Source organism: Olea europaea, chromosome 3, assembly GCF_002742605.1.
Source record: "Olea europaea var. sylvestris chromosome 3, O_europaea_v1, whole genome shotgun sequence".
NCBI lineage: Eukaryota > Viridiplantae > Streptophyta > Magnoliopsida > Lamiales > Oleaceae > Olea > Olea europaea.
In genome coordinates, this window is record NC_036239.1 from 11,367,229 (window position 1) to 11,389,703 (window position 22,475).

The window sequence follows — 22,475 nt, forward strand, 5'->3', positions numbered from 1 at the left end:
AACCATATTATTTAATACTTGACTCCTGCAGGGATTCTATCCCAGGCATAATTATGGCATCGATCCAATTCCTTCACCTAATAGGACTCCGCTGGATAGAGATACCCAACTAGTTGAGTCCTACTAGGAGAAGGCTGCTTACTACTATAAATACAGGACCATGGGTTATTGGTCAGGTACGTTTTCATTATTCTCTAGTTTATAGCTTGACGCACATAATTCCCTTTCTGACTTAAGCATCGGAGGAGCGACGAGAACATACCTAGTTGCCTTTGTTTCAGGTACCGAAAGACTATGATCATGCTCATTCAAAATCCTCAATCTCAGGAAATCACCAAGTACGATTTTTGGTAGTATCAGGTCCATAGAACTTAGTTTTATTGTTTGAGTTCAGAGTGAACATCAAAACTTATGGAATAATCCTCTAGCTTCGCCTAATTCAAAACCTAAGGTAATTACTTTTGCCTTTTGGCTCGGGTAGTTACCACTAACCCTTCAAATTTGCTTCTTCCCACTCTACTGAAAGATTTAAAATGAACCTCATGTACCCAAAAATGCAACATCGACATAATTGATTACTCTTTCAACCCTAAAAAATAGACTTGCTCTAGATAACACTTGAGCAAGATATGGATAATTGTGTGATTTCCATACCGACGTCAACAAAAAACATCAGCTCTCTAACTAAATAAGAAAAACCTGATCACCCTTCTCATCTAAACTAATTATCAAATGCAATAGACATAGTTACACCATAAATCAAATCTTTTCCATCGAAAGATGATAGAATTAAATCAAGTAACAATTCATATTCACCAACACAAGACAAGAAATTGTTTGAAATTAAATCAAGGAGGATAAGTTACATTGGCGGACCTACTCATGGTCCTAGTGGGTCAAGTGACCCCCCATCTATCAAGATATATATATATATTTTTATTTTTATTTTTTTTTTTTTTTTTTTTTTTTTTTTTTTTTTTTTAAAAGATCATTTAAATAGACCAAATGTTGAAGGATAAATACTCCAGTTAAGCGCTTTAAGACCCGTAGGAGAGATTTGAACCCTTAGTAAACAAACAAAATCCTACATAACAACTCAATGCTATGTCTCAAATCACTCTGATCATTTATTTTATATAGTCCTGTTTGGCAAAGATTAAAATAAGATTTTTAGCAGATTTTGATAAAAGTCCCTAAAATGTATAGTTAAAAAGTTTGAATCTCATGAAATATGTGATTAAAATTAATTAGTGATTTTGATTTTAATAAAAAATTATGTTTACATATATTTTACGCATGATTTCATCTAACATTCAAGATAACTCTCTACTTAGGTCCTCAAACTATTAGTTAGTAAACAATAAGGTCATTGGACTAGGCCAATAACTAATAAAGTCATTAAACTTTAATAATAGTATACAAAGTCCTAAATTTAAATCAAACTACTATTGAGAAAAATTCGAGATGTTACAATAAGTCCTCAATTTAAATCTAACCACTACCTAAGATATATTTATCATTATGGCAATCCACAATTACCATAGAAATATCTAATAACGCATGAATCCACATAGTGAACCACACTGCAATAATGTGAAGGTATCAAACCTAAATTAATTGCAATCCACGATTACCTACATTTGTATGAGAATGGGTCTGGGACGTAACACACTTCTTTAACTTTTAAGATTATCAAGTTTACATTCCAGATTACCGATTAGTTCAACCTTACGTGCGGAACTGTGCTAACCAAAGGAAATAGGTATCTTTTAATTAGTTTCTAGATGATCAAGCATACAATTCAATTAACCCTATGTTTGAATACCATAGTTTCTAATAAATTGTTGAAAAGTAAAGAACACAAAATTTGATGACAGAGAAACCCAATGTGGGAAAAACTCCGGGAGCAAGCCAGTTACCTCCACTATAGATAGTTCAAAGAATAAATAGCAATTCCACATCTTGTACCCATTAAGACCCTTTGTTACAATCTCACGATCTACTATTATAAACCCCTCTAGCCTGCTAGACCTCTTGTAGCCTCCTGCTATAGTAGATACCTCTAGCTTCCTGCTAGACTTCTTGATCTACCTCCTACAACCCAATCTATTGTCTTATACAGCCTCCTAGTCTTATGCTGAATGTCTCTCCAAGTAGAACACCAAGAACCCCATGTTCTTGTGCTCATAATTGTGCTTCAATCCACCTCTCTCAATCCCCTAATGAGAGAGTCATTTCCTCAAAAGATTAAGGAAGCACGGTATTTTGGATTCTCGAACCTTTGATGTTTTTACAAAACTCGATTGCCGGATCACAAGAATAAATATGATGGACTCACCAATGAATTGCGCATTAGATCTCTTGAACAATGATATGAAAGTGTTGTAGACATGAAAGCACAATGAGCAACCTTGAGAAAAATCATCCATGACTCTAATATTTATAGTTGGGAGCAAATAGGTGTCATGGGCAGTTTAAAATTTTCAAGTCGCGACCTAGGGTTTTGCCATGTGGCACTGTCGCTCGAGCGATACTCTAGCAAGAAGCGAGCAACGGCTTCTTCTCTTAAGCGACGCAAGGGCGACAAGCAGGCCACGATGGTTGTGCTTCAACCGCTCGAGCAACAACTTGACAAGCAACTAGTGAAAATCCAACAAGTCTTCTACTTTTTTCCAAACTCAACCTTAGCCTAAGCCATCTACACAAATTTCAACCCAAGTACTAGTTACAACATGTTCAACTTAGTCCATTTTGTTCACAAAATCACAAGTTACAATATAAAACATAACAAACTTTCTCTTTGGCATTCTGTGATAAAACTATACAAATGAAGTCAAGACTTGAAAATAAAAAACTATTCTACCCAGTATACCTAATTACTAAGTCTTGCATTCCTTGTTGTATCTGTTTCCTGAAATCCAAAAATTCACTTACCTAGTGTAAAAGTACGTGATACAGGAAATATATAAATTTAAGCACTTAACAATAAATCAAAATGCTAGTTTGAGATGCGACATTGATGCCAATCAAAACACCAATATCACTAAACATCAAAACTCAAACAGCAATGGATGTGATATGGAACGGAATGTAATGCAATGCTCCCCCTTATTGAAAACTCTCATGAATTTTGATGCAATAATACAAATGTATCTATGTCTCTTCCCAATGATGCATAGACATAGCAATGCAAAATACAAAATGTCAATCAAACAGTGAAAACAGTGCACATGCAAATGCAAAATCACTTCTCCTATATATAGCTCATCTCATTTCTTCCCCTCAATTACACATTTTTCTCCCCATTTTTGTCACAAATACTGAAGAGAACACTATCAAAATCAAATAGAGCATAATAATATAAAAATGCAGTTGATAGCATGTACAAGTAAAATCAATAGAGCATAAACCTTCCCATATACTTAGTTCATATCAGAATGGAGTAAATAGTACAAGTGACTCATGCGTGTAGAGTGTCACTAATCCAATGCAAATAGGACTCCAAACGTTAATTTTGTGAGAAATGACATGCTAATCACTGTCAATAAGTATATTTCCCTACTAATGAAAGTCAAACCATGAAAGTACAATAGAATTTATACTTATTATTTTTTACATTTCTCCCCTTTTTTTTAGCATTTATATTTTATAATTTTCCATATTTTTTCAGCTAATCATATTTTTCACATTTGTTTACATTTTTCAAACTTATTTATTTTTCATCTTAAGTGCAGGTTTTTCTCTATTAGGCGACTAAGAGGATCCCTGTAACGAGTTTTAGGCCGATTAACCCAAGTCAATTGACCATAGGCACCAAGTTTAAAAGAACCCGCATGCTTAATTGCTCGAGTCAAATAGGCCCCAAAGAAGAATATTAAGATAAAGAGCTTTTACATGGGGGAATATTTTCAGGCTTAGGTCTACTAAATTTGGTCAATTCATGTTCGAAGTCACCCTATTAACATGTGACAGCCATCCCAAATCTCGCTCACGCAGTAGAGTCTCACAAACAAATTTATAGTGTGTGCAGTGCAGATAGTATATGAAGACACTTATAATAAATAATTCAAAATGATCTAAACAAGTAACAGAAATTATTCTACAGTTTATCAACTTTAGCTCATACATTATCACAACATGTAAGTTCAAGAACTATATGTCATGTTGTAGAACTGTTCCAACTATTTTTGGTGTTTTTCTATTTTTCAATTTTTTTTGTTTTTCATTTTTCCAAAAATGAATGCTCACGCACTAGAAAAACAAAGTCAAGCACACAACACAAAAACAAAATATGCATGTGCCGATGCAACCAATGTAAATGTACATGCATGAAACCAAAAACAAAGCAAAAGAAAAATAAACACATATAATTGATGCATGCACAAATAATATGACAATTAAGAATAGACATGCATCAAAAATAGAAATACCTAATCATCTAGGTATATAAGTGATATTTCCTTTAAGAGCACTGTGATCTGCTATAATATTGGGAGATCACTCTTCTTTACCCAAACCTGTCTAGTAGGAGAACAGTTCCTAGACAGTTGTGTCACAAATTTGGTCAAACAATTCACTCAATTGATAAGAAATCCAATCTGACCAACAAACACCTGATTCTTGTTGTTTTTCAAGTTCATATTTTTCATTTTGTTCAGGTACTGATGACATCTAGGGCGGATATGACCTAACTCACCACAATGAAAGCATATCGCGATAAACCTAGGACTTGTGTTATGTGAACGCTAACGTCTATTTCTAGGCCGACGGTCCTACGTTGTCTCGTAGACCTCTATCCTACAAATCCCTTTTCTAACTTAGATGATCTACTAGTGAAGTCAAGCAGTTGAGACTTAGAATGCTCTAACTCGCTCACAAGGTTCACAACCTGAATGTCTAAAGTCTCATTCATGATAGTCAATTTGCTGACTTTCCTAGAGGACCTCTCAAGCTTATTGGTAAGATTCTTAACCTGAGACTCTAAAGATTCATTTATCGACTTAAGCTCACACTGGAAAGTGGAAGATTCCTTAAGGCACTACACCAAAAATGGTCTATTGCAACACATAAAAGGCAACATTCGGTAATTAAGTGTTGCTAAAAGGGTCTATTGCAACATTTGAATAAGTGAATGTTAAAATTAGTCATTAAAATTGAGTTTTAGCAACATTTTTTAAATAAATGTTGCCAATGATACTTTTCACGACGTTTTTGGAAAGTTGCGAAATGTTTTAGTTTTTGCAACGTTTAAAAAACGTTGCGAAAAGTTTGCCTATTGCAACGTTTTAAACGTTTAAAAAACATTGCGAAAAGTCTACCTATTGCAACGTTTTTTTAAAACGTTGCAATAGGTAGACTAAAAAAACGTTGCAATAGGCAGACTTTTCGCAACGTTTTTTAAATGTTGCAAAAGATGTCTTTCGCAACGTTTATAACGTTGCTGAAGGTTGACTTTGTTGCAACATTTTTTAAATGTTGCAAAAGGTAGACTTTTCGCAACGTTTTTTAAAAGTTGCCAAAGGTAGACGTTTTGTAACATTTTTTAAATGTTGCAAAAGATTAATGGGCCTTTTTGTTTGGATTGTTGGGCCTTTCGATTTAGAAGCCCAAGAGAAAAACGTTAAGGCCTTAACTCCCAGCAGACAATAGCCCATTAACCTAAATATGTAGCCCAATAATACCAATAGTCATTACCCATTTATGATTTTTGATTCATTTGTTCACTTAATTCCATTCCCATAACCCCACCATTCCTTTGCAAACCATTTGAAAGAATTCCCAAAAAATTAAAATCCATCTTCACCTTGTCCCTGCCCATAGCCGCCGGCTGAATGGAACCGCCGATTGCCAACTCACTGTCAGGCCGTGAGTGACGGACTCTCACCGATTCACCGCCTCACGCCTGGCTACCAACATGGGTTAGGTTTTACGGTAAGTAATCTACGTTATGATGTTGAAATTTCTGGTTGCTAGCAATTTCTTGGGGAAAGATGTCCTAATTATAATGGACCTCGACGGTTTGCCTTTATGTTATAATTGCTTGCTACATTACAACTGCATTCTAGTTGTTGAGTAGTTAACATAATGTTGTCGCCGCTATTTCTCTTTGCACTTGCACTTAAAGAAGCAAATTGATCTGTTATGACATTTTTGGGGCTTGATGTTGGATAGTCTGGAGATATTCTGCTGTGATAAGAATGGTCTGGAAACATAAAGTACTGGAATATTAGAGAAATGAGATATCATTGATGGAGAACCAGGAGACTGTTGCTTTTATAAAAATATTCAAACGGATAGGAACAGAATAATGAGTTCTTTGGTCAAACAACTAGCATGGAACGAATTATATTTGTGTTTGTAGTGCAAAGAGAATTAAATCTGTCTTAATTGAAACTACATGCTATATATTGTTGAACACATGACTTTTTCCTTGCTTCTTTTGAAGTGATTAGTATTATTAGCAAGGGGATGAAATATATTTGTGTTACTGTAAAGAGAATTAAATGTGATTTAATTGAGACCACATGCTGTATCTTGTTACGTATTTGAACTTTTCCTTGCTTCTTTTGAAGTGATTGGTATCATTAGGAGGAAGGCATTGATTAAAGACTTGGCTGCTGCATACCACATTGAGTGCCTTACGTATTGTAGGAACCTTTAGAACTTCAAAGTAAAGTTGACGAGGAAAAAATTCTCATGCCACATATTTTCTTTGTTTTCTCTCAATCATGCTTTTCTTATTGATTCTTAACATAACTGCAAATTGTGATTTATTTGGATGGTTTATTTACTATATTGATACTTGGCACTATTATTCATCTGTAATTCATTTGCTCAAAATGTATTGCTCCTTAAATTACATCATGATTGAATTTGATCTTGTAGTTCAGAATTTACAAATAGGCATAATCTTGTGTTGCTATGGAACCGTGGGCGAGAAATCTTAGATGTTCCTTCACTATTCATATACTTGTTGAAATAGTTGCTGCACAGTCGTAATGGATAATAAAAGCGTATGGTTTTACCTAATTCTTATTTTAATTATTGTTGATGAATGAAAATTCGCAATTCTGCAACAAGTGTTGTTAAGCAAAAGTTGTTTTCGAAAACTTCGATTTTCAAAACTCACTTTACATGTATAATAACTTTTGTAATTTTTGTATCATTATACAGAATGTGGAAGATAGAAATTCAAATACTTTTACTCAGGTTTCCGTTTCCTATATTATTAAATGTTTATTTAATATATATTCAGTTTGTAGCATTCTAATTTTAAAAAGAATACTTTCTGTTTATTATGAATTTGTAGTCACACTAAGGAAGTGGTGCCCAAGGAAGTACTACCCCTAAGACAAATGCAAGATGTCAACTGTTGCATTGGTATATGTTTGAGGAGGAAGAAGTCGTAGCAAAAGGGAAGATTGCCACAACAGATCCAAGTGCAAAGGTGCATCACTTGCCACTCGGTCGAGACTGTTGAAAGGTTTGGGCTGAGGAAGTCTATATGGGTAATTTGACCCTATACAGACCCACAGATGAATTCCGCACTCTTAGTGAAGTCATGGGAAGTACTGTTGCTTGGCCAAAGAGTAGTATTAGACTTCTTGATTAAGGTATTAGACTCTTAGTGGCAATGGTATTGATCAAGTAACATGCGACGATTTCAAGTTTAAGTTTCGATTTTTGTAGTTTCCTAATTACATTTTGGTAGTAAATGTTTGGAGACTCTTAATTTTATTTTGGAAGAGATTATGTGTTGAATATTTTACAAATTTAATGAGTAATGTGTTTTTTAGTTTATTATTTTGGTGGTACATGTTTGTTAGTTTTGAATGGCTTATTTGATCAAAGAACAAGATTTTTAGTAGTGTTAAGCATAGATAAAAAAATGTGAATTAACTATTACAACGTTTGTTAAATGTTGCAATAGATAGGTTATTGCAACATCTTTCCAAACGTTGCAATAGCCTATGTATTGCAACGTTTGTAATATCTATCTATTGCACCGTTTAAAAAATGTTGCAATAGATAGGCTATTGCAACATCTTTCCAATATTGCAATAGCCTGTCTATTGCAACATTTAGGAAATGTTGCAAAAGCCTAGATATTACAACACCTTTTAAACGTTGCAAAAGCCTAGATATTGCTAAACGTTGCAATAGATAGGCTTTTGCAACATTTGCTAAACGTTGCAATAAACTAGGCTTTTGCAACATTTTTTAAACGCTGCAAAAAGTCTTACCTCAACAGCAACATCAAGCTTCGCAACATACGCTCAAATGCTACAAATGACTTTTTGCAACGCTTTTTGACCGTTGCAATAGCCCTTTGTTGGTGTAGTGAGGTACGCTTCAAACTTAGCTTTCTCCAATTGTAGCTCTTGAACAGTTGTACTTAACGCCTTCTTTTACTGAGAATTTTTAGGCTCTCCCGATACAATTTCTCATAGGCCTCTTTAATATCTTCCTCATTTAGAGACTCATCACCAGAATCCTCACCTCTATTTGTGTTCTCATCCTTCTTACTCTCCTGTTCGAATCCATTTTGACCCTAGCAACGAAGAAAACGTATTTTCCACTTTCCTCACGAGTGGATTTCTCACTCTGATTGTTCGAGCTAGACCCGTCATCAGTGAGAGTATTATTTATAGACTTCTCTTTAACTCTCTTAGCACTAGAGCATTCCTTCTTAACATGACCTATACTTTGACAGTTATGGCACCTCACAGATTTAGATCTTTTCCTAGATTCACTCGGGCCACCTTTCTGTCTCTTTTGTAGTTTCCTCTTATTCCTAAGCATCTTATGGAATGCTTTAGCTAGGTAGGCCATCTCCTCATTATTTGGTGAATCTGAGTCAGAAGATTTAGCCTAATTATTCCTTGTAGATTTCAAGGCCAAGGATTTTTTTCTTAGCTAGGTTACGTAAGGAAAGGTCATAGGTCTAGAGGATCCAACTAGCTCTTCTATCTCAATAATGTCTATGTCCTTACTTTCCTCAATTGCCGTGACTTTAGGCCTTAAATGCTTGAGTAAGGATCTAAGGATTTTTCTCACTATCTTAGGCTCGGGAATTTTCTCACTAGGTTGAAGGATGAATTCACAATGTCATTTAGGCTCTCATGGAACATAGCAAAGTACTCATCATTTCTCATCCTTATCTATTCAAACCTAGTAGCCATCATCTACAGATTGGAGTTCTTAACTGCCTGTGTTCCTTCATGTGTGGTTTCTAAAATATCTCAAACTTCTTTCACAACCTCACACATGGATACTCTTCCAAACTCCTCGGGGGAAATAGTCATAAAGAGGGCATGAAAGGCTTTGCTATTCTAGTTGTACCTATCTAGTTCTGCCCTAAACTAATTTTTTATGAGGTGGGAGTAATGAAATTGTCAACCATGGTACTAGAGGCACATCAACCATTAACTACACTCAACCAAATCCTTTCATCAATAGATTTCAGGAACGCCTTCATCTTAACTTTCCAATAGGCATAATTACTATGATCAAAATAGGATGGCACTCAATGGAGTACTCATCTAGAAAATGTAAGGTCAGGACAAGTGTTTAGGCTCTGAAACCACTTGTGAGTACAAGTTTGGGACGTAACACACTACTTTAACTTTTAAGATTACCAAGTTTACATTCCAGATTATCGATTAGTTCGACCTCAAGTGCAGAATTGTACAAACCAAAGGAAACAAGTCTCTTTTAATTAATTTCTAGATGATTAAGTATACAATTCAATTAACCCTATGTTTGAGTACCGCGGTTTGTAATAAATTGCTGAAAAGTAAAGAACATGAAATTTGATGACGGAAAAACCCAACCTGGGAAAAACTCTAGGACTAAGCCAGTTACCTCCATTATAGATAGTTCAGGGAATATACAACAATTCCAAATCTTGTACCCACTAAGACCCCCTACCACAATCTCACGATCTGCTGTCGTAGACACCTCTAGCCTACTAGACCTCCTGATCTACCTCTCGGAGCCTCCTACTAGACTTTCTGATCTATCTGTTGCAGCCCAATTTGCTGTCTCCTACAGCCTCCTGGTCTTATGTTGGATGTCTCTTCAAGTGAAATACCAAGAATCGCCTGTTCTTGTTCTTATAACTACGCTTCAATCCACCTCTCACAATCATCTAATGAAAGAGTCCATTCCTTAAAAGATTAAGGAAGCACGGTGTTTTTGATTATCGAACCTTTGTTATTTTTACAAAACTCGATTGTCGAATCACAAGAATGAATATGATGGATTCACCAATGAATTGCGCCTTCGATCTCTTGAACAATGATATGAAAGTGTTATAAACATGAAAGCACAATGAGCAACTCTGAGAAAAATCATTCGTAACTCTAGTATTTGTAGTTGGGGCAAATAGTTGTCATGGGCCATTTAAAATTCTTCAAATCATGACCTAGGGTTTGGCCACGTGACACTATCGCTCGAGCGACACTCTAATGAGAAACGAGCGACAGCTTTTTCACTCGAACGACGCAGGGACAACAAGCATGCGACAATGGTTCTGTGTCAGCCATTCGAGCAACAACTTGGTGAGCAACTAGCAAAGGTGAGCAACTAGCAAAAATTCAACTAGTCTTCTCCCTTGTTCCAAAATCAACCCTAGGCTAAACCATCTATACAAATTGCAATCCAAGTCAATATTTTCAATTTAATCCCTTTTGTTTACAAAATCGCCAATTGCAATATAAAACCTAACACTTTGTGTTAAAAAACATATCAATCCATAAAGTCAACCCACATAGCTCAACATAAATGTATCAAAAAAAAAAAAAGTTTAAAACTAATGAACATATCAATGCGAGAGTATTGTAGATTTTCTCATGTCTATAATGCAACTTTAGCTATTAACATCTTAACTTAACAATCTAATTTGAAACATGCATTCTATAACGGAAACTAACATCAAATTCATAAGAAACTAAGCCCCTGTTTGTCTCCCTTTAACATAAAACTCTTTAATTCTATTCATTTTCAATCACGTTTATACAATAAAATATTTTGCATATAAACCTAATAGTTTTCCCACTTTTTAACCACATGTTTCTCAAAAAATCACTATTTTTTCAAAATAATGGCCATCAAACATGGGCAAATATGCAAATGCGCCTAAATAATTAAATTTCAAAAGAGCCAAATTCTTGGACATATTTCAAGTATCTAATGACACTAAAAATCATATTCAAATCAAAGTATTAATTTCCAAGCACATCCCTCGTAAAATTCCAAGCAACTTCCATACAGGAACTCAATTCTTGAGACAATAAATCACATTGAAATATATACTCTAATTTCAAAGCAAACCTACCACCTATTAGAGGCAAAAATACAACTTCCTTAAAAAACCAAATTTCTAAACCCAAAACCTTAGTTATTGGAACAATGGAAAATTATCATACCTTTTGTTAAAAGCAAGGAGAAAATCGAGCGAATTTCTTGTTGGAGTTGCTTTTAGGTACAAGCTTCTTGAACTTTTTTGATTATTTTGTATACTATGAAAGAAAAATTGAACACTATTGTTGGAGAAAGAGAGCAGAGAATGAGGAAGAAAATAGTTCATAAAACTACTGTGGGGGTTGGGTGGATTACCATTCGTGGAAGGAAGAGAGTACGAGGAAGATGAAGTGGAAATGAGGAGGAAGTAGGTGTGCATTTCAAATGATGGGGTGGAGTGTGTTTGGAACGATATTTTCAATTTTTTGGTCCAAGTTTTTCAACATATCAAGTCCAATCTCATGTAGGACATGTAGGGTATTTTTTTTTTTTAGTATAAAAATTCAAAAGTGACAAATGGAAACAAAATTAGTGAAAGTTGACATTTTTATAGATGAATTAGTGGATTTTGACATGTGGTGAAATTTCCTCGATATAAAAATGCATTAACACTAGCCTTCTTTGCTCTATAATTTTCCTCATCGCTGTCAAGATTTTCGCTAAGAACATATCCTTTATAAAGATAGAAAGGTAATAGGCATTTTTCTGATGGTGCGTCCAGTAACCAACTGAAGTTTTGATGTCTATAGACAGAATGACATGACCATGCTACGTCTTTCATTAGCACAAAAGCATGATTGAGTACTACTTACTCAAATACAAAGGAAATATATGATTTTTCATCGTATTGACCAGTGCGATTATGCCACTTTTGAATCTGGAATGCAAAGAGATCGATCTGGGATGATGATCTCTAATTCCTTCTCTCAAGCTATCGCACCTCAAAGTTTCTTCTCCATAGAGTGCTTGAAAGATTCGTCTCCAAGATTAATGGCTTGGAAAAGGTAAACTCATTTTTCTTTCCTAGTTCTGTTTTTTGTGGCCTGTCAATGTTCTTTTGGGCGCTATCAATGATAGTGGTGACCATTGAAAAGTGCAATTCCTAATTGTACAAAGCTTTCAAATGACATGGAAAAATAGTACTGCAACACTAGGGTTCTATTGAGCATGGCCTATTTTTCATAGAGGTGAGTGAGGCCTGAGCAGGCCCAACATTAGAGGGATTTCATTCTTTCTTTTTCTTTTTTTTTTTCCTTTTTTTTTTTTTTTTTTTTTTTTTTTTTTTTTTTTTTTTTTTTTTTTTTTGTAAATTAGATTCACTATGATTTTTTATTAAAACTTTGGTAAATTAGATCCATTTCATTCCATTTATAAATAAGTTCCAATAATGTTTTTAATTGTGGGAATTTTATTTCTAAATTAGGTCCATTTCGAATACAGCAAAAGAGGACACGAGGCATAGGATTTTTCAAACTCATGTTGCAATGATTTCTTAATTCTACTTAACTTGTTCATCACATAGTTAGTATTTGATTTATTTGTTTAAAATAAGAGATGTTTTATTAGACTTGGCAAAAATTATATGAGAAGTATCAGGAACATAATGGACGTTTGGATATTAATGAAGATGATTTATGTTCTGATTTACATGTTTTCAGGTACTATATACTAAGTGAAGCAACAAAAATAATTGAAGTGCTACAATATTTGAATACATCTCAAATACTTATATTACTTTCAAAAACCACATCTTACCTCTGATCAATTATATCACAAGAAAGATTGGAATGATTGACTATGTTATCAATTGAGAAAGAAATGATTGAACAGGTAGATCATTCAAATTTCAATAATGTTTTTTTCTCTGAAATTGTAAGACGAATAGTCTCTAACTGGTTGTTTGAAGCATTGTTGGCTTTATTATTTGATTATAATATAAATCATTTGTATAATACATTTTATTTGTAGTTTTATTGTTAAGTTTTAAATTAACAAGTTAACTATTGACTCAATAATACACTTATAGATTTTGCATACACTTATAGATTTTGCATGCATAATTAAAATTTTGCAGCCTAATTTATGATATTCGGCTCAGGCCTCGAAAATCATAGAATCGGCACTGCTACTGAGCAGAGAAAATTCCTACAACTAAAATGTTCCCAGTAGCCAAAAAAGCGCAAAAGAAAAAAAAAGGTCTAACAATTATGACGAAAGCGTAGATGAAGATGTTCCCTGAACTAAACATTCCTTGGTTTGTTGCAAAGAGAGCCATATAGCTAATGCATAGAAGAAAAAACTGACTCCTCTCTAAGAACGGTTTTGCAAATAAAATAAGCACAATAAATTTAATTTCTAGTATAATTCATTTTCCATTTAGTATGTAGTAGATAGCCTAATTCTCTAGCTTTATTATTTTGCCTAGAAAGTAAGATTTCTAATTATTTTAGAATAATATTATTCATAATCAAATACTGTAGTAGTCATATTATTTGAAAGTTTGTTATTTATGATATTGATTTTCTATAATTTTGTAGTCGCAAATAACAAGTTAGTGTACCAAATAATAATTTATCACATAAGGATGAATGCTACAGTCACTAATTATGAATATCATTGCTATTTATTTTATGGTAGCCAAATCCAATTTTTCATTATTTATGGACCGAAAATACTTCTTCCCCATAATTGGCTGTGGTTTACTGTGCGTAAAGATCGACTTCTGTAGCGATCGAGAAAAAATATATATCTTGTGTCATTTTAAAATAAAATTTTCTTGTAGAGCTCGAAAATAATTTAAATTATATTTATTATGCCGCTACATCCTTCCTAAGAGTTCAAATTAAAATTTTCGTCACGATGGTAAAGTTTCGCATACTTGTTTTTAAAAAACTTTTGTAAGATATCAAATTCCTCTTAAACAACGAATTTTTTTTATTTTGACTATGTTATGTAATTGTGACGACACATTAAAAAAAAAAAAAAAGATTGAACCCCAACCTTAAGGGTCCCCCACCGCCCCTGCCCTGGAGTATCGTGAGGGAGGTAAATCGCAGGTTATGCCTCCAAAAGTACAGGGTGGAAGGCTGATTGTACACTTGCACTTACCCTAGAGCCAAATCCATATTTCAGGATTCGAACCCTTAATGCGGCAGCCTCAAGTAAAGCTGGATTTCTCCACCCTCCCCTTTTACCACTTGGAGATGTGCCCTGGGGGGCACTTTATATTAATTATTGCTTATATGTTAAGTGCTTAAATTTCGAAAAAAAAAAAGAAAAAAAAAAAGATAAATCGATTATATTCTACCAAACAATCCCAATTTCATTCCATTACATTTTTCTCACTCACGGTTTTTCTCCACTAATGCATCTCCATTTTTTATTTTTATTTTTATCCCTCAACCTAGTTTTTCATTTCCTCCACTAGACTTGCCATTTGAATCACACTAATGCCATAATCATCCAAATCAATTATGTTAATTATAAACAAAGAAAAAAACTGCTGCCATTTATTTGGAAAAATATTTGCACGCACTAAACAAAAAAGTGTTTTCACAACATATAAATGGCAACATTCATTAATTAAATATTGCTAAAAGGGCCTATTGCATTAGTAAGTGAATGTTGCCATTGGTGTTAATAATTGAGATTTGACAACATTTTTTTAAGTGAATATTGCTAATGTTCTCGTTTTGCAACGTTTATTTGATGTTGCTACAATTTTATTTTTGCAACGTTTACCAAACGTTGACTTGTCAAAGGCCCTTTCACAACGTTTGATCAACATTGCAAAAAGTTTATCTTTTGCAACATTTCTCAAACATTGCAAAAGAGAAACCTTTTTGCAACAATTGATAAACGTTGCAAAAAGTGTATCTACCACAACATTTATCAAACGTTGCGAAAAGTTGTAATCTTTTGTGACATTTAATAAACATTGCAGAAAGTTAAACATTAAGGTAGGTCGTGTTTTGGTTAAGAAGGCGGGTTGGGTTGATTCAAGACCCGACCTGAACCGCACCTGCATAGTTTGAAAGAAAAAAAGGATTGAAATCAAATGTGAATACAATTAAATTCGGGTTAATAGCACAAAACATTCTTACGTTTGACACTTCTTGTGGAAAACGTCCCCACGTTTCTTTTTTTTTTCTTTTTTTCTTTTTTTTGCATTTTCGTCCTTATTTTAACGTTTCACTGCAGAAAACGTCATTTTCACCATTTTTAATGTAAAATGACTAAAATATCCTCCTATTTAAATAAAATCAAAAAAGAGAAAAGAAAATTAAAAAATAAATTACAATTATACTCCTAAATGTTTTAAATAGTGCAAATGAGACTAAATAATTATTAAACGTCCCTATGTTTGACACTTGTTGCGGAAAATGGTGGAAATGACGTTTTCTACCATGAAACATTGAAATAAGGACGAAAATGAAAAAAAAAAAAAAAATGAAGACGTTTTCCACAAAAAGCATCAAACGTAGGGACGTTTTGTGCTTTTAACCCATTAAATTCCAATTACACAACCCTTATAATTCTCCCTCTCTCTCTCCCCTGCCGTCGTCTCTCTTCTTCTCTCTCTCGCCGTTGTCTCTCTTCCGTTCAAGAACCTAAAAGTAAGGCACTTTGGTGATTTTCAAGGTAGCTGAAGGCTATATAAAGGGAAAAAATTTGGTTAAGAGAAAACCAGTCTTTATACAGCAACATAGTACTCTTCTATGGAAGAAAACACAATACAAAGCATGAGTTTAAATCAAATTCAAGTTTGAAGGAGGATTTCTTAAGGTAAAATTTATTTTTCTTCAATGCAAGAAGTAAATCAAAAATTCGATTTTTCTTTGATTATATCATTTACTAATTTCGTTTTTAAGGTGAATGATGAAAGGTAGTAATATACTTTTTGCTATTTGTTGGTATTTAATTGAATTTTTTCAGACTAAATGCCTTAATTAAGGAATAATTTTAATTTACATTCAAATAATGAGTTGACTTAATTATGTAGAACTGATTATATTGGAGAGAGGTTATCAATTAAATAAAGGGATCCAATCAAATACACGGAGTTTTGTTGTTACAAATGGATTGTTAGAATTACAGGAATAATATGATGAATTTGACAAACTTGTATTCCTTTAACTTTACCCTACAATGCAAAACCCAATCACTTTATTATACTATTTGAGAACTAAGATTTTGGTTATAGTTCTACCCTGTTCTTGTTTACTTATAGCATATTATAGATTGCTGTTTCTCAGTTTCGGAATATATCCACTTATGTAGAAGTCAAAATTACTGGTAGCTGGTGTTGTTCTTGGGTATGTTTGGGTAATTAAAGTTGCCATATTCATTAAAATGATTGTTTTTGTTTCTGTTTTTCTTTTTTTTTTTTTTTTTCAGTCCATTATGAGCCTGCCTTAGACTTTTGGTATGCAAATGAAAACACCAAACGCTCACTTATAGAATTTGCTATCTATTGTGGAGTGTCAAATAGAAAATTACAACCTTTCCATATTGATAATATCCTGTTATAGCAGTGTTTTAATATTGTGGATATTTGATTAAGCATGTAAATGTTGCTATTACAGGTATGGATCTTGATGAACAATGTGCATACCACTTTGAGTTAATTGTGGATCTTGATGAACAATGTGCATTTATTGAGGTTTTTCTAAATATCTTTATTGGCTATCATTTATTTCAACATTTTGGAAAAAATGAAGTAATGCAGTCTTTTTCATTCTCCAGTTTTTATCTTATGGACAGGGTTTTGTTTCATTACCTTGGTAATTTTAAGTGGAAAAAATACTTATATATGATCATTCTCCCCTCCCTTTCTTTGTTTCTAAACATTGTGAATGTAATAGAATGTGTTGAACATTGTGAAAAAAATTGGTCTCTCAACAACCCCTCTATCGACTTGGAGTTTCGAGTCAGGTGACAATCTGTTTCTAGTTTGGTCTTAGTTGAAGTTTATCAAACAGCATATTCCTCTATTTGAATTAAAAGGGGATAGACTGCAACTAGAGGTAGAAAGATGAAAGGGTAATATTCTAGTTCTAAAAATAAGACTAAGAAGAACTTTCTTCAAGTTATGGGGATAGGAGTTTGGACATTAAGGGGAAAAAACATGATTGGAGAGAATTTGGAGCCACAACATCGAAGAAAAATACAAATACCGATGGGATTTCAGGCAATTATTTAACCCGGTGACGTTATTTTTTCAAGTTATTATGTATTTTGTAATTTTCTCCATGCTAGGGTAGAAATTCTTATGCTATGAGATCGATGAACCTTGTAATGTGATTCTTAATTCATTCTTTCATATTTTTGACATTAAAACACGTTTGATTATTTTGAATGATTTATATACATTTAATTTCTTTCGCAATTAAGGGCCCGTAATTGTGTGAGTTTTGGTAACTTATTTCTTGCATTCGAGAGAAGGGAAATACGTTCAACAAGGTATAAATCATCGTAGGGTCTGATAGGGGATAAATATATACCGCTATACTCTGCGTGAATCTTTAAGTGCTCACAAAACTACATGAATTCTTGTATATTTGCACCCGTCATAGAGATATAGGCTGGTGGTATATGAGAGTAGGTTCAACTTTGCTCGAGAGAAACTGTTGGATAGATTTAGGAGCATTGGTCCTTCATAATTTCAACGTATTGTCAAATTATAGAACTAGGGTTGAATTAAGCATTGCTTGGGAATTCGTGATCCCAGTACATTATTCAATCTCTGAATACATTACATTGAGTTCTCAACATTTAATAGCATTTTAGTTCATTTAAACATCAATTTTCATTTTGTTCATTGCCTGCATAATTAGCTTAGGTTAGGGAGTAATTATATTATAAAATCACTTGTCAAAATTTAGTTTCGGTTAAGGTCTAGAATAAATAACATTTAACTAACTCAATCTCAGTGGGCGATATTCGGAACTTTAAATTCCACTATATTACTTGTCACGAACCGTACACTTGCGATAGTTTTAAATCGAAATAAATAATTTCGTGAACACTAGACCAGGCTGACTTATTGGTGGAATATTTGAAGTTCTATGAGAAACATCCAATGCCATGGAGAATTATCCGTTCTCATGTGCACAAGTTGGTGGTACATGTTTTAATTTTATTTTGGAAAATAGAATGTGTTGAATATTTTACAAGTTTCGAATTGTTGGATCAAAGAACAGATTTTCAGTACCGTAGTAAGCATATATGAAAAAGTGCGAATTAATTTTAAAAAAATATAAAAATGACCAATGACAACATTTGCAAAATGTTGCCAAAACCTAAGGATAAAATAAGATAATGTTGCAAAAACGTTGCAAAAAATTAACGGCAAAGTTGAAAAAACATTGCAGAAAAGTTGACGGCACCATTAAAAAAATATTGCAAAAAGTTCAACGGTTACGTTGAAAAAACACTACAAAAATGTTAAATTGTAAAAAAATTAACGGTAACGCTGAAAAATGTTGCAAAAACATCTTCAGCAACAATTTTTAAACGTTACAAAAAAGTCCTTTTGCAAAGGTGAATAACTTTTGTTGTATTCTACCCTCAACAGCAACATCGATCCCCACAACACATGCTAAAACGCTGCAAATGACCTTCTGCTATGTTTTTTTACTGCTGCAAAAGCCCTTTTTTTGGTATAGTGACGTTTATAACTTCTATTTCAAATGAAAACTATAACCTAAAAGTCCATGTATACACCATTAACATTTCACTACCATTGTTTTTAATCCCATTTTAGTTAATAACAATCACCATTATAATCTTGGAACTGAAAAACAAAAATCTCCTACAACCTCTTAAGCTACGTTTTCTCTCCCAAACTATTATACCTATACATAAAATTATTTTGCCCTTTTTCCATAAACACAAGGCACTTGAATTTGAAAATTTTCTAAAGAAGAGATAAAGAGTATGCTGGATTTTGTTACATATTGAGTGCAAAAGGATATACAAACTCCAAGTAGTTAAGTTAGGGATCTTTTGACACTTTTCTAAGGGGAGTAAAAAAATTTGTTGTTTTCGATTCGCATTAACGTGTTATTGTTTTACTCATGAGAGAATGGAAGCACCCTTTGGTGTTTCAACTATAAGATGAAGAGGAAACACCCTTTGGTATTTCAACTAAGAGATGAAGAGGAAGCACCCTTTGGTATTTCAACTAGAGATGAATTTTGATTCATGAAAAGGGATTGTTAAAACCTAAGAGTATGCAGACTATTTGATCTTCGGTTCGCTTTAAAATTGACGGTGACGCAAATAACCAAAGATTGCAATTTTAGAAAACATATATTTCTTATCAACTAACCTGAATTTATAGGTTAGCTGATGGGATGGCAGTGGCTTGACATGGTGGCAAGTGATCGGTGATTTGAAATGCTCTCAACTTTCTAGAAGAAAGATTTCCAGTTGTGTATACCTTTTCTGAACATTTAGATGGCACTTTTAAAATGTTTAATTTTCTGAGCCGTCTAGTTTAATATACATTTCATGTCAGCCATAATTTGAAAATACTGAAATGACTATGCATAAAGTTTATTTGTTGCTAGATTGAATTTGAGATTATGTCCTTCCATTTGGAAATGGTATAGCTTGGGCCATGGTGCATGTTTTGAAGTGAAATTAGTGGTTTCACTGGTCTATGAGTCTTCTCATGGTAGTCTTTTGGAATTACCTTAAAATATTATCTAAAGAAAAAGTTATGTCCATTTTTGTAAACTGCGTCGAGTCAGCTCCGAATTTTCTGTCCAGCATAGTCGAACAATTTTTTCATGCTTCAAACATTACCGTCGAGACCCCAATTTTTCATATGATGTAGGTATATGAATGTCATAGTCTCTGTTAAAATTTCATAATTTTTATTCAATGTTTTCCATGTCAAACATATTTTCTCTTTCCGCAGTTGCGTACTGATATTTGCTAAATTTCCTCCAACTGTTTTCCAAAATCAAATTCCACCATAATTGTCTAAAGACTATATGGACAAATATCTCGCATTTTATGGAGTAAAAGCGGGAGATTGATGGGTTAAAACAAAACTTAGCTACTCGGGCTATACCTCAAGCATCTCAAGTTTCACCAGTCTCCCATGCACTGTCGGTGCCACCAACATACTCGACAGCACTGCCTATTCCGACGGTAGAACAATCTCGTAGATATCAACCCCCTACATTTGATGGTGGAAAGGACCCACTAGCAGTTGATGAGTAGTTGCGTACTATTGAGAAGATCTTTCGGCACATCTCTTGTCCAAAAAATCAAAAAGTATTATGTGCAGAGTTTATGTTAATCGGAAGAGTAGACCATTGGTGGGAATCTGCGTCACGCATTCACACTAAGGAGGAACAACGTAGCCTAACTTGGGATCAGTTCAAAATGGAACTAATTGAAAAAGTTTTTCCATAAGCTATGTGAGACTATAAGGAGACAGAATTCTTAAGACTAGTACAGGGAGATATAGAACTTTCTGAGTATGAGAGCAAGTTCGAGAAATTATCCCGACATGCCTCATATCTTGTGAGTACTGAACTCATAAAGGCAAAACATTGTGAAAGTGGCCTACACTTGGAGATCGGGCAAATTATGAATTCAAACAATCTTACAACTTTACAGTCAGTGGTAAAGAAAGCTCAAATAATGACCTATTCAAGGTGATGTAGGTAAATCAAGGATAGCATAAGGACTTTGAAGAAGGAAGTGGCAGGATAAGAATAAGAATACGGGACAGTTTAAAAAGTAGACACATGTGGGTCAGCCAAGCAATCCTTTATCCCAATGTCTTAAGTGTAACAAGTTTCACAAAGGAGAATGTCTGTAAGGAAGGTATATCTTCTATAAGTGTGGTCAACTCGGCTATGTAGCTTCTTCGTGCCCATTGATTAAGAAAACCGGGGAAGAGAAAAAAGGAAAATCAATGGTGTTCGCTTTGACTCACGATGAGGCTGCTCAAAATTTAGACATGATCCCAACTATTTTATCTGTCGCTAGTATTTCTGTTTACGTCCTGATTGATTCCGGTATAACACATTCATTCATATCTAGCTAAGATTAGTGCTTCATGTCAGAATAATGATAGTGTACTAGATGTTAATATGCCATTAGGGGGAACTATTGATACAAATAGGATAGCAAGGAGAGTACTGATAAATTTTGATGGACCGACTTTAGAGGTCGATTTGTATGTTATAGAGATGAAATATTTTGATATTATTTTAGGTATGAATTGATTAGGCGCGAATTGAGCCACTATAGTATGTTTTGAGAAAGACGTAATTTTTTGAAGATCGGGAAAAGAGGAGTTCAGATTTTATAGATAGAAGATTAAGGCACTTCCTCGCATCATCTCATCTTTAAAAATAGAGAGCATGTTAAAAAAAAACTGACTGTTAAGAATATCTTGTCAGTCTTATTAGCACCTCAACTCAAGAGAAAGTGTTAGATGATATGTCAATGATACAGGAGTATGCTGATGTGTTTCCCGATGATCTACAACTTTCGCACGAAGAAAGTGACATGCCATACTTCCTTGCTCACGCGTTTCTATTTTATTGGATTTTATGGTATATTCTCATTTTTAAATCGATCCTGTAGAGCAAATAAATATCAAGAAAATTTGTAATTCACAACATGGGGCCGATTGACATAATTGATAATTGATATGGCACAGTAGTACGGGGAATAGTCTCAATTTTGGAATTGACTTGTAGACAGAAGTTGTAGTCTAGCCAATAGACCCATAGACTGGGCATTTGATTGTTTGGAATTGAAACCCACTTGGGTGAATAAAAGTCTTGGTCTTCAGCATATTTATCCCATGTTAGACGGTGGTTTTTTTTTTTTTTTTAATAGAATGAATTTTTTGAGAATGTACGGTTAAAAGTGAAAATTTTTAATTTTCATGAATAATTTTTGTTGTAAAAATATATGATTGACAATAAGTTTGATTTGAAATATAATTAATAGGAAGAGTCTTTTAGCCAATGTTATCAAAACCAATCAAATTGGGAGCTGGCTATGGAGCCAGGTCAGATACATGTACAAACCCTTCTTGTTGTACAAGTAGGGGTGAACTCCTACCAAACACTCACATGGGACCCCATGTGAGTAAGGTCCCATGTGAGTAAAAAGTTGGGAAAAATATCCACACC

At 33.8% G+C, this 22,475-nt stretch overlaps 1 long non-coding RNA gene across 1 annotated transcript; it reads left to right on the top strand.

The window, feature by feature from the left end:
• Nucleotides 1-15,851: 15,851 nt before the first annotated feature.
• Nucleotides 15,852-19,876, top strand: LOC111386067. The gene is made up of 3 exons (XR_002701148.1): nt 15,852-16,089; nt 16,890-16,966; nt 19,649-19,876. It is a non-coding gene; the product is annotated as an uncharacterized LOC111386067 (long non-coding RNA).
• Nucleotides 19,877-22,475: the final 2,599 nt, after the last annotated feature.